This window comes from Corapipo altera, unplaced genomic scaffold (assembly GCF_003945725.1).
Source record: "Corapipo altera isolate COAL_440 unplaced genomic scaffold, ASM394572v1 164, whole genome shotgun sequence".
NCBI classification, from domain to species: Eukaryota; Metazoa; Chordata; class Aves; order Passeriformes; family Pipridae; genus Corapipo; species Corapipo altera.
This window is the reverse complement of record NW_020884969.1, coordinates 276,507-286,189: the sequence shown is the minus strand read 5'-3', so window position 1 is coordinate 286,189 and position 9,683 is coordinate 276,507.

The window sequence follows — 9,683 nt, the reverse complement described above, 5'->3', positions numbered from 1 at the left end:
TTTATTTTTTTTGCTTTGCCAGCACCCTTTTTTGTCGGATTTCAGATCTACATATGCAAACTCAGCCTGGTGATAGCTCTGGCTGTGCTGCAGACAGGCACCTGACTGCTCCTGCTGATGGAGAGGGACCAGGGAGATGGAAGAGCTGTTCCCTTCATGCTGGAACCACCTGACACAGACCTGCAGCTGCACTGAAGCTCTGAGCAGCAAAGAGAATCTCAGGATCACAGCATGGGTCAGGTTGGAAGGCACCACACTGGCTCACCTGGTCCCATCTCCCTGTTCAAGCAGGGCCATCCCAAAGCACATTGCATAGGATTGTGTCCAGATGGTTCTGGAATATCTCCAGTGAGGGAGACTCCACACCCTCCCCAGAAAACCTGTTCCAGTGCTCAGTCACTGCACAGGAAAGAAGTTCTTCCTCGTGTTCAGGTGGAAATTCCTGGGAACCAGTTTCTGCTTGTGGCCTCTTGTGCCATTGCTGGACACCCCTGAGTAGAGCCTGGTCCATCAAACAAATGCTGGTTGAACATTTCCTACAATATCTCACCCAAAACAAAACTGGATCTGTGACAAGGAACCAAAAAGCACCAGGGAACAGACAGGGGCACAGGAACCTGGTGAAACACAGCACCTGGTCTGGTTCTGAAGTAGGATGAGCAGTTCCAGGACATGGCTCAGGAATGAGCAAGACTGGGGCCCCTTCCTGACAAACAAGGGGGATTCAGCCACCCAGATTTGATAGCCAAGAGTGTTTAATCACACAGACGTGGCCAGACAGGGTCAGTTGGCCTCAGGGCCAGAGACCAGACCTAGCATGGGTTACCAGCAGAGGTGTCACTTCTGAGGCTTGACGTCTGTCTCCTCACAGGAACAGACCACACACTGTGACCCCCCTCCCTCTTCTGTAAATGTTTATTTTTAATTTAGTTGTGTAATGGATTTCAAACGATCTGCCATAAGACATCAGTGAAAGGTTGCAGCCAGGTCCCTCTGAAGTCTCTCTGTGGGTTTTGAATGTTTTCTGACCTGAATTTATCTTGTTTAAGTTGTATTCATCCAAAAAAACTCTGGTGGGGAGCTGCTGAAGAGCAGTGATGCTCCCACTGACGAGGCTCTAACCCCAGCCACCTGCAGTGGGCACCTGAGATTAGGTGTGATGAGTCAAAATGAACCTGTGCAACACCAGCACTGTGCAGACCTATGGCTCAGAATTGTTTTCTTTTCCTCAGATATAGAGAGGCTTTTCAGTTGTACTCAGAGCTCCAGAAGCTGCCACTTCCCAGAGCTACCTCCCTGGGCACAGCACCTTTTCCAGCGGACTGCTGAATCTTTGGGAACCCAGGGATCCAAGCTGAGATGTGATTTTGCAAAGCCCAAGCTGGGAGTTGTTTTCTGTAGTGGTGATTCAGAGAATTCTAAAATGGCTTGGGTTGGGAGGGACTGTAAATCTCATCCAGTTCCACCCCCCTGCCATGGGCAGGGACACCTTCCACTAGACCAGGTTGCTTAACCCCTGTCCAACCTGACCTTGAACACTTCCAGGGATGGGGCATCCAGACTTTCTTGGGAATTCCTGTGCCAATCTAACCACCACAAATGCTGTAAGGTGCCCTGTAGGTCCCTAAAATCCCATGTGCTGGTAGAATCTTGCAGGAGCATTGATGGTTTCTTCTCAGTCGGTCCCCAAATAAATGCATTTTGCCTAAAGCAAAGTCCCCTGAAGAAAAGTCCCCAAAGAAAAGCCTTCCAGTACCTGAAGGGAGCTCACAGGAAAGATGGGGCAAAACTGTTTAAAAGGGCCTGGAGTGACAGGAGAAGGGGGAGTTGGTTCAAATTGAAAGAGAGTAGGCTTAGATTAGGTCTTAGGGAAAAATTCCTCTCTGTGAGGGTGGTGAGGCCCTGGCACAGGTTGCCCATAGAAATTGTGACTGCCCCATCCCTGGAAGTGCTCAAGGCCAGGTTGGAAAGGGCTTGGAGGAACCCGGTCTAGTGGAAGATGTCCCTGCCTATGGCAGGGGGTTGGAACAGGATGATCTTCAAGGTCTTCTTCCAACCCAAACCATTCTATGATTCCCTGGGGCTCAACCTGCCAAGGTTGGGATGGGAAGAGGAGGCTGTGGTGTTCCCAGCTATCACCATCCTATCCTAACCAGGTGCAGCTACCACTCCCTCCACAGGGTCTTGTACCAGGAAATTCCTCTGGTATGGTTGGAGGATCATCTGGGAGCCAGACAACCTGGAACTGTGGCAGAGGCACCTACAGAGGGCAGCAGGTCTACAGGTAATGCTGTGCCCTGGTGTCCCCAAGGGAACACCCTGTGTGTGCATGGAAGAGCTGCAGAGAGTTGTGGTCTCCACCTGGCTGCTCATCTCCATGGATCACTGAGGGACCTGGGAATGAGGGGCCTTTTCAGTCTTCATAGAATCATGGAATGGTTTGGGTTGGAAGGGATCTTAAGGATCACCTCATTCCAAACCCCTGCCATGGGCAGGGACACCTTCCACTGGAAGGTTCCTTCCACTACCTTCCACTAGTCTTGCTCGGTCATTTAGTCTGGGTCAGCTGCTTTAAAAGATGTCTTTTTCCAGCTGGAATGGTGCAAGATTTCTGAACAACACACAGGAAATATCCCAGTGCAAGGACAAGCCCCTGCACTCATGCATTTGGTCCTGCTGTGCTTCTGTGATGCTGAGCATCCACCCCTCACCCTGCTGAAATGATGCTCCTGCTGGCACTGAGGAATTGCCTTTCCCATGGAAAGGGTTGTCCACCCCTGCCTTCAGACTCTGCTTGGAGTGTGATGCAGATTAATTGTCAATTACTGGGATATGATACAAGGAGGAATTGGGCACCTGGGAATGAGGTGCCGAGGTGAGGTGTAACATGGCAGAGTTCTGGAGCTGTTTCAGCATAAAGCAGGGAAGCTGAGTTTTGGACCATATATCCCGCAGGTAGATGGAAGTAGAGCAGGGATATAAGAATTCAATGGAAAGACAGTGATATGTAAAATGCTTCCAGAATAAATATTTCACTGCTACTTCAAATAGTTCTTAACCTTGACCATCCCTGTGAGCCATTAGGTGTCTGTCCTAGTTTTTTTCAGAGACTGCCATTTTATTTTCCTGTGAATTTCCAAACCAATTGTGTTGTTGGTTTGTCCATCAACCCCTCCCACCAAGTAACTCATGAACTGTTTGGAATTTTAGCTGAGTTTGGTAACGGAGGAGATGTCTCAAAGATGGAAAGATGTGGCTGAGCAGCGACGTGGCTGAGTCCACTACAGGAAAAGCCTCTTAAGCATCAAAACATCAACAGGAAATCAGATTTCATAAGTTTCACCATCATGGAACATCATGATGTTTGTTGCATTGTGTGCTGCCTGGGGGTGTCTGTGATATTTTCTGTATCTGTTTCTCCCAGGTGAGTCAACATCAAAGACAAAAGCAAAGGACAACTGAGCCTGAAATCCTGCTGAAGTCACGGTGGGAATTTTCAGCCCATTTGTTTTTTTTTAATAGGTAAAATAAATCAATTTGGTGACTCCAGACCTAACTTAATGTGTATATTGAGTTAGTGAGTTATTCCTCCCTCAACTATAAAAAAATCCCCAGGCCCTGAAGAACTATTAATCATTAAAAAAAAAAATAAAGACCTTTTCCAAAGGTTTTTAGTAGTTTATTTGTGATGACTTTCCTTTGATAAACCTGCTAATCCAATTCTTTCCAGCAACCCACTGGAGTAAAAAGCATTTAAAATCTCAGGACCAATATATGGTTTTTTCCACCTCTCTACTTTGCTGGGAAAAAAAGTAAAAAGGACTTCAGTTCCCCTTTCACCCAAAATATTTGTTGTAAATTGTTTTCCAGAAATGCTAGGGAACCAAAAATTCCCTGTCCAGTCTTACTGGATACCCAGTAAGGCTTCACACCAAAAATTACAAGATTGGAATGTACTTGGGTGAACACCATCTCTTTAAAATTCAGTTTGAAAATTCTGTGATCATTGTCAACTTACTTCCATGGCTTCGTGAGAAAGGGAAAAGTAAGGAAATCTCATCCCAGATACCTGTTTTAAGTTGGGGTGAATAAATGATGAAGAGTCAACTGCAGTTTCTCTCTCCTTGTCACCCTGCTCAGTGCCAGGGTCACTTTCTGCTCACTCCCATGACAAGATCTGGGTAAAATTTTCTGGATATGTAACTGACTGTCAGAAAAAACAGTTTCACTTCAACAATTGGTGACTTGACAAACTGAATATGGCAAAAAACCTCAACCCAGGACAAAAAAGGGGATGAATAGTTGTATTTTACTTTTGTTTTTTACTTTTGTTTTCATCCCAGCTATTAGATTTTTTTATGTTTCTTAATCAAACTGACCCTTTTGGGGCATTAAAATGAGCATAACAATTGAAATGTTGCTTGTTAGGTTCCTCTGCTTTGCTGTTTGTTCAGCCTTGTGAATGAGCCATGAAATGTCTGCAACACTCCTGATGTCCACTATTCCAGAGAGATCCATACTTTGGAAATTGTCTCCAGACAACTCCCCTCCTTGCAAAGATCTGTCAGCAGGAGGTTGTTATGTCAGTCAATGATGCCACTTGAAACTGCAGGACCAAGACTGAAGAGTCAACCTTCCCTTACACAAGGTTTTCATCCCTCAGCTCAAAAAAGAGCTGATAAACAGCCCACTGCTCAGCCAGTCCCAGGCAGGATCCCTGTTGTCCTGCTTGGTGGAGCTTTGGCTGGTCTTTCTCCTTGTCTCAGCGTGGCAGAGGCTCTATCCAGAATCCAGCAGGATCAGCAGGTGACACACGTCAGCTTCCTGGCCTTCAGATGAGCTGGTGGGTCTGAAACCCTGATGATGAGGGTGGAAATAAGAACAGGGGAGCTTCACAGTATTGCATGGTAAAAATAAGAAGGCTGTGGAGCTGCTGGAGCAGTTTCAGAGGAGGCTATGGGGATGCTTCAAGGGCTGGAGCCCCTCGGCTCTGGAGACAGGTTGGGAGAGCTGGGGGCCGTCACCTGGAGAAGAGAAGGCTCCAGGGAGACCTCAGAGCCCCTTCCAGTGCCTAAAGGGGCTCCAGGAGAGCTACAGAGGGACTTGGGACCAGGTTCTGGACGGACAGGACAAGGAGGAATGGCTTGAAATTGCCAGAGGGCAGGGTTAGATGGGATATTGGGAAGGAATTGTTGGCTGTGAGGGTGATGAGACCCTCTCCCAGGTTGCCCAGAGAAGCTGTGGCTGTCCCATCCCTGGAAGTGTCCAAGGCCAGGTTGGATGGGGCTTGGAGCAACCTGGGATAGTGGAAGGTGTCCCTGCCTATGACAGGGAGTTGGAACAAGATAAACTTTACTTTCCCTTTCAAGCCAAGCCATTGTATGGTGACCAAATGCCCTTGGGGATAGAAGACACTGAAACACTCCTGTGCAGTGAGATCTGGGCTGGTCCCTGCCCACAACAGCTCCAGGTGGGCCCTCAATGCTCAGCACAGGCAAACTTTGTGCAGTGCAGCAAGTGGTTAATTGAACAAAACGGAGGGAAGGCAGATCTCACAAAATCTTACACACAAGTGATAAAGAGCTCTCACGATGTGCTGGCAGCTGTCTCCTGTGCTCTCTTTCCCCCATGCCCTAAATGGCATCAGCTGTCTTGTACTTGTTGCAGAAAGGAGGAAGAACATGACCAATCTCTTTAGGTGAGGTTTTATGCAGAAATGGAACCTCAAATGGAAAGTGAGTGAGGTTACAGCACCGTAACCCTGATGATTACAAAAGGGGAAGCTCGTCAGACTAGAACCTGACTGGAGATAAGCTCTCTGAAAGGTTACGTGCATGTAATAAATATCCCCACCCCTTCTATTGGCCCAGGCTACTCTGACCTGTGAATGGGACAGTTTAGACAACTCTAGACCCACATTTCTCCTCCCATTTTTAGACCAGCTTTGCACCCTGTGGCTCCAGGGGATGACTTTCAGCTCAGGGCAGCCCTGAATGAGGGCGATTCGGGGCATAATTTGTAACAGGATGGTATTTTTTATAGCCTGAGGAGCCTTTGTGGGTAACAGCTCATCTAAGGTAGACACCGTTCTAACATTAGCACTGTGTGAGCAGTGGGGTTGTACCTTCAACCCTTCATTGCTATAAGTGTAACAAACCAGTTCAATTTGTCATTCAGCTGCTGTTGACAGGAAACCACCAACAGCAGTCAACGGATGACGCCAAGAAGAATTAGGGTTTCTCTTTCTACGTGCTCTGAGGATTAAAACTCGCCAAGAAGATCTGATGTTCTTAAGCACGCACCCTGGAAGGGATTTTTTAACTCTGATGGACAGTTCAGATTGAGCAGGATATGATTTAATCCCAACGTAGGACTCACCAGGTAAGTGCAAATGATTTTCCAGCAGTTTTGCTTCCTTCCTGCTGCCTGTTTATTGCCCGGCACTCCATGGGGTGCATCCCGTTGGAACATTTAGTGATTTGGTCCATCTATGGACTGGTACTTATTAAGGCTTTAAGGACTGGGGTGGGATGTCCAATGGGCCAAACTGCTGCTGCAAACTGGGGTAGGGTGTTTGTCTGTCTTTCCTTCTGGCAGTGTTGAAATCCGCCCATCTGAGGTGGGACGGATGCTCCAAGTCAGACACTGACCCAGCAGGTTCTCTCTTGGTTGTAGATCAAGCTCCTTCTCTTATAAAAACCACAGGAGTAGATGAAAGCCCTTTAAACAGCAAGATTCTTCCAGCTAAATTCCTTGGAGTGAGAGGGGAGGAAGTGAAATCAGGGTCCAAATTCTGAATTTAGGGGAAGTAGAGTTTGGGTGCTCAGGCTCCAACTCACCAACCTTTTTCGAATTGAAGCCGTAGGTGCTGCAGATGGTGCAGAGAAGGGTTGAGGCTTTAATTCCTGGCACATTTGGGATCTTTGTGGAATCTTTACTTTCTTTTGCCTCAGAGATGCTTTGAATGGTCTCAGTGGAAGTAATATTTTGTTTTTCCCAGCTCCTCTATCAGCTACTGGAGCTGATAAAATTAGCGCAAAGTTAACACTGGTTGTAAAGAAAGCTTCTGGCAAGCTGGAGATCTCCAATGGAGTTATAACTCCAGGAAAGGTGGAATTACTGCTTCTCCCTCTGGTCACTTCCCATCCCCACACATGCACGATCTACACTAAGTCCATAACTTCAGTTACTTATAAAAATTTAGGCCAGACTCAAAACTCCACAGAGCAGGGAAGAGTGTTGTGGGATATTTGCATCTCAGACCTCCTCAGGTGTTTACTCAGGGCTTTGTGGCCACTGATGCCTGGCAAGGCAACGCTCTTCAAGCTGCACTCATGATTTGAGGGCTTTTCTTGCCTTTCTTGCAGGGCTGCTCTAATGTTTAATTGATTATGGATTTTTAAACACTGAAAAATCAGGCCATGGTGTGTGCACTGTTAGCAGTGAGGGTTCCTGCTGCATGCAGAGCACACACACACATGGTCCCTGCTCTGGTACGTGCTGGAGACGGAGAGGCCAGATGGAAATGAGGAATAAAAAAAGGACAGCTGCAGGGCAGCCAAGGCACCCTCATTAATATGCTCAGTCAGTCATTCTGTCAAGGTTTAAGTCATTTTTAGCAGAAGATTTGAGGGCTGCAGAGCTTGTGATTTCTTGTCCACATTTTGTTTTTTCTCCCAGCCCTCCTGAAGCATTGTCATTATAGTGATACCCAAAAATCAGTGAAAAAAACCCTTCTGGCCCTTCCTTGCTTTTTGCTGCCAATACAGGGCTATTGTTGCAGCTAGAGGGTTGCAAAGTCAAAGGCTGAATTTTCTGAAGAAGGGTGAAAGACCCAAGGCATATTTAAGTGAAAATTTTGCAAAAGTGCTGCTGATTTTTATTCGTCTTTATTTCTAATGCCCTTCCATGTGTAACTTAATCAGTGTGGGGTGTCCTGTGATGCTATTATACCCTGAGATGGTGTGCTCCCCATCCCCTCTTAAATAAGCCCACAGTATCCCAGCATAAGCATCTCTTGTCCACATAATTTGAACATGCTGATAAATGGCCATGGGTCCATTTATAAACGAGGCTATCAACTCCTTCAGTTCTGCTTTAGGGCTTTCTTCCTGATGGATCTTTCAACCTTTAGTTCTCCGTGGCACCTTTATGGGCACATCAGAAGCAAAAAAATTCTTGAGGCCATTTTCAGGGGCAACCAAGGATTTTTGTCATCTCGGACCGGTGTGGAAACAGCGACCATGGATTTCAGGGGGGTCACAGAGCTGTGTTGAGCAGAGTAGGGGCTCTTGGGCACACTGTTACTTCATCATTATTTGGCTTCCTTCCTTCCCTCTGCTCATTCTTTCCATTCTCTCTATCTTAAAAAGGGAGTTTCCTCACTACCCTTCCACGGTTGATGAGGCTCCTGAGGCAACCAAGCGTTGACTCCATGTGGGTGAGTTCCCTTGTAGTCACTCACTGACTGCAGGGGTTCCATCACAGGCAAGAATCTTGCAAGACCCCTGGGGCTAAATCCTGCTGGAACCTTTTGCAGCCCCGAAGTTTCCATCCACATCCTCATTTCATGTGGTGCAAGTCAGATTTCTCGTTAGGTCGACACCACATTGTAAGATTCGAAGTAGCTGGGGGGATGTAAAAAAAGGATGCAATTCCCCCTTGGCAGAGGTCTTGGCAAAGAATTACAGCCTCGAGGCCCTGAGGCTCCCTGTGGAAGTTGTTGCACCACTGGACATCACTGTGGAGCTCTAAAGAAAGGACATCACTGTACAAAACAGGCTACCCAGGGTCATGGTTATTGCTTAAAAAGAAATGCCAAGGACCAACGTACACAATAGGAATGTAAACCAGGACTCCAGGATTTCATGCTGGACAAGCCATTTGCTTCTCACAGGTCAGCCTGTTTTCCAGATCAGGGCTAAATCCATCTCACTGGACAGCCAAAAAAATTCTCTCCCACCCCCAAAAACCAAACTCAAACCACAGCAGCTCCTTGTGTTGAAATAAAAACCAGGTTTTCAATTAGGATTTTTTTCCAAGAAAGAATTGCAGCTGAGTGGGAGAACAATGTTTCTGTGGTTTTATGGAGCAATTTTGTCTTTGTTTAATGTTGGTCAGTTTTAATCCAAAAAACATTGTGGGCTTGCCTATTCAAACTTCCAAACCCAACTATAAGTGCCTGAAGGACAGGAATAAGGTTGAGTAAAGGTGTGGAAATCGTGAACTATGAGGAATTATTGCAAGAAGTAATGTTTTTTCATTTGCTGGAGCCACAGCAAAGAGGGAGGGAATGAGCCTGTTGTCCACTGTGGAATCATGGAATGGTTTGGCTTGGAAGGGACCTTAAAGAGCATCTCATTCAAATCCCCCTGCCATGGGCAGGGACACCTTCCACTAGATCAGGTTGTTCCAAGCCATGTCCTTCCTGGCCTTGGACACTTTCAGGGATGGGGCAGCCACATGGGCAGCAGTCATCGGTCTTTCAGGGAAGGAAATTAGTGCTGATCATTAGAAAGTCATTTTAAGGCTATGGGAATTGTAGGGCTGGGATAGACTGGTGGGGAGAAGTGGAAATTTCTATCACTGAAAGCCTTGATGTACAAGTTAGGAGGTGTCTCAGAAGCAATGTAGATCCACCAGGTTAGTGACTGTCTTGGTGCCAGTCCGACATTTCTGCCGCC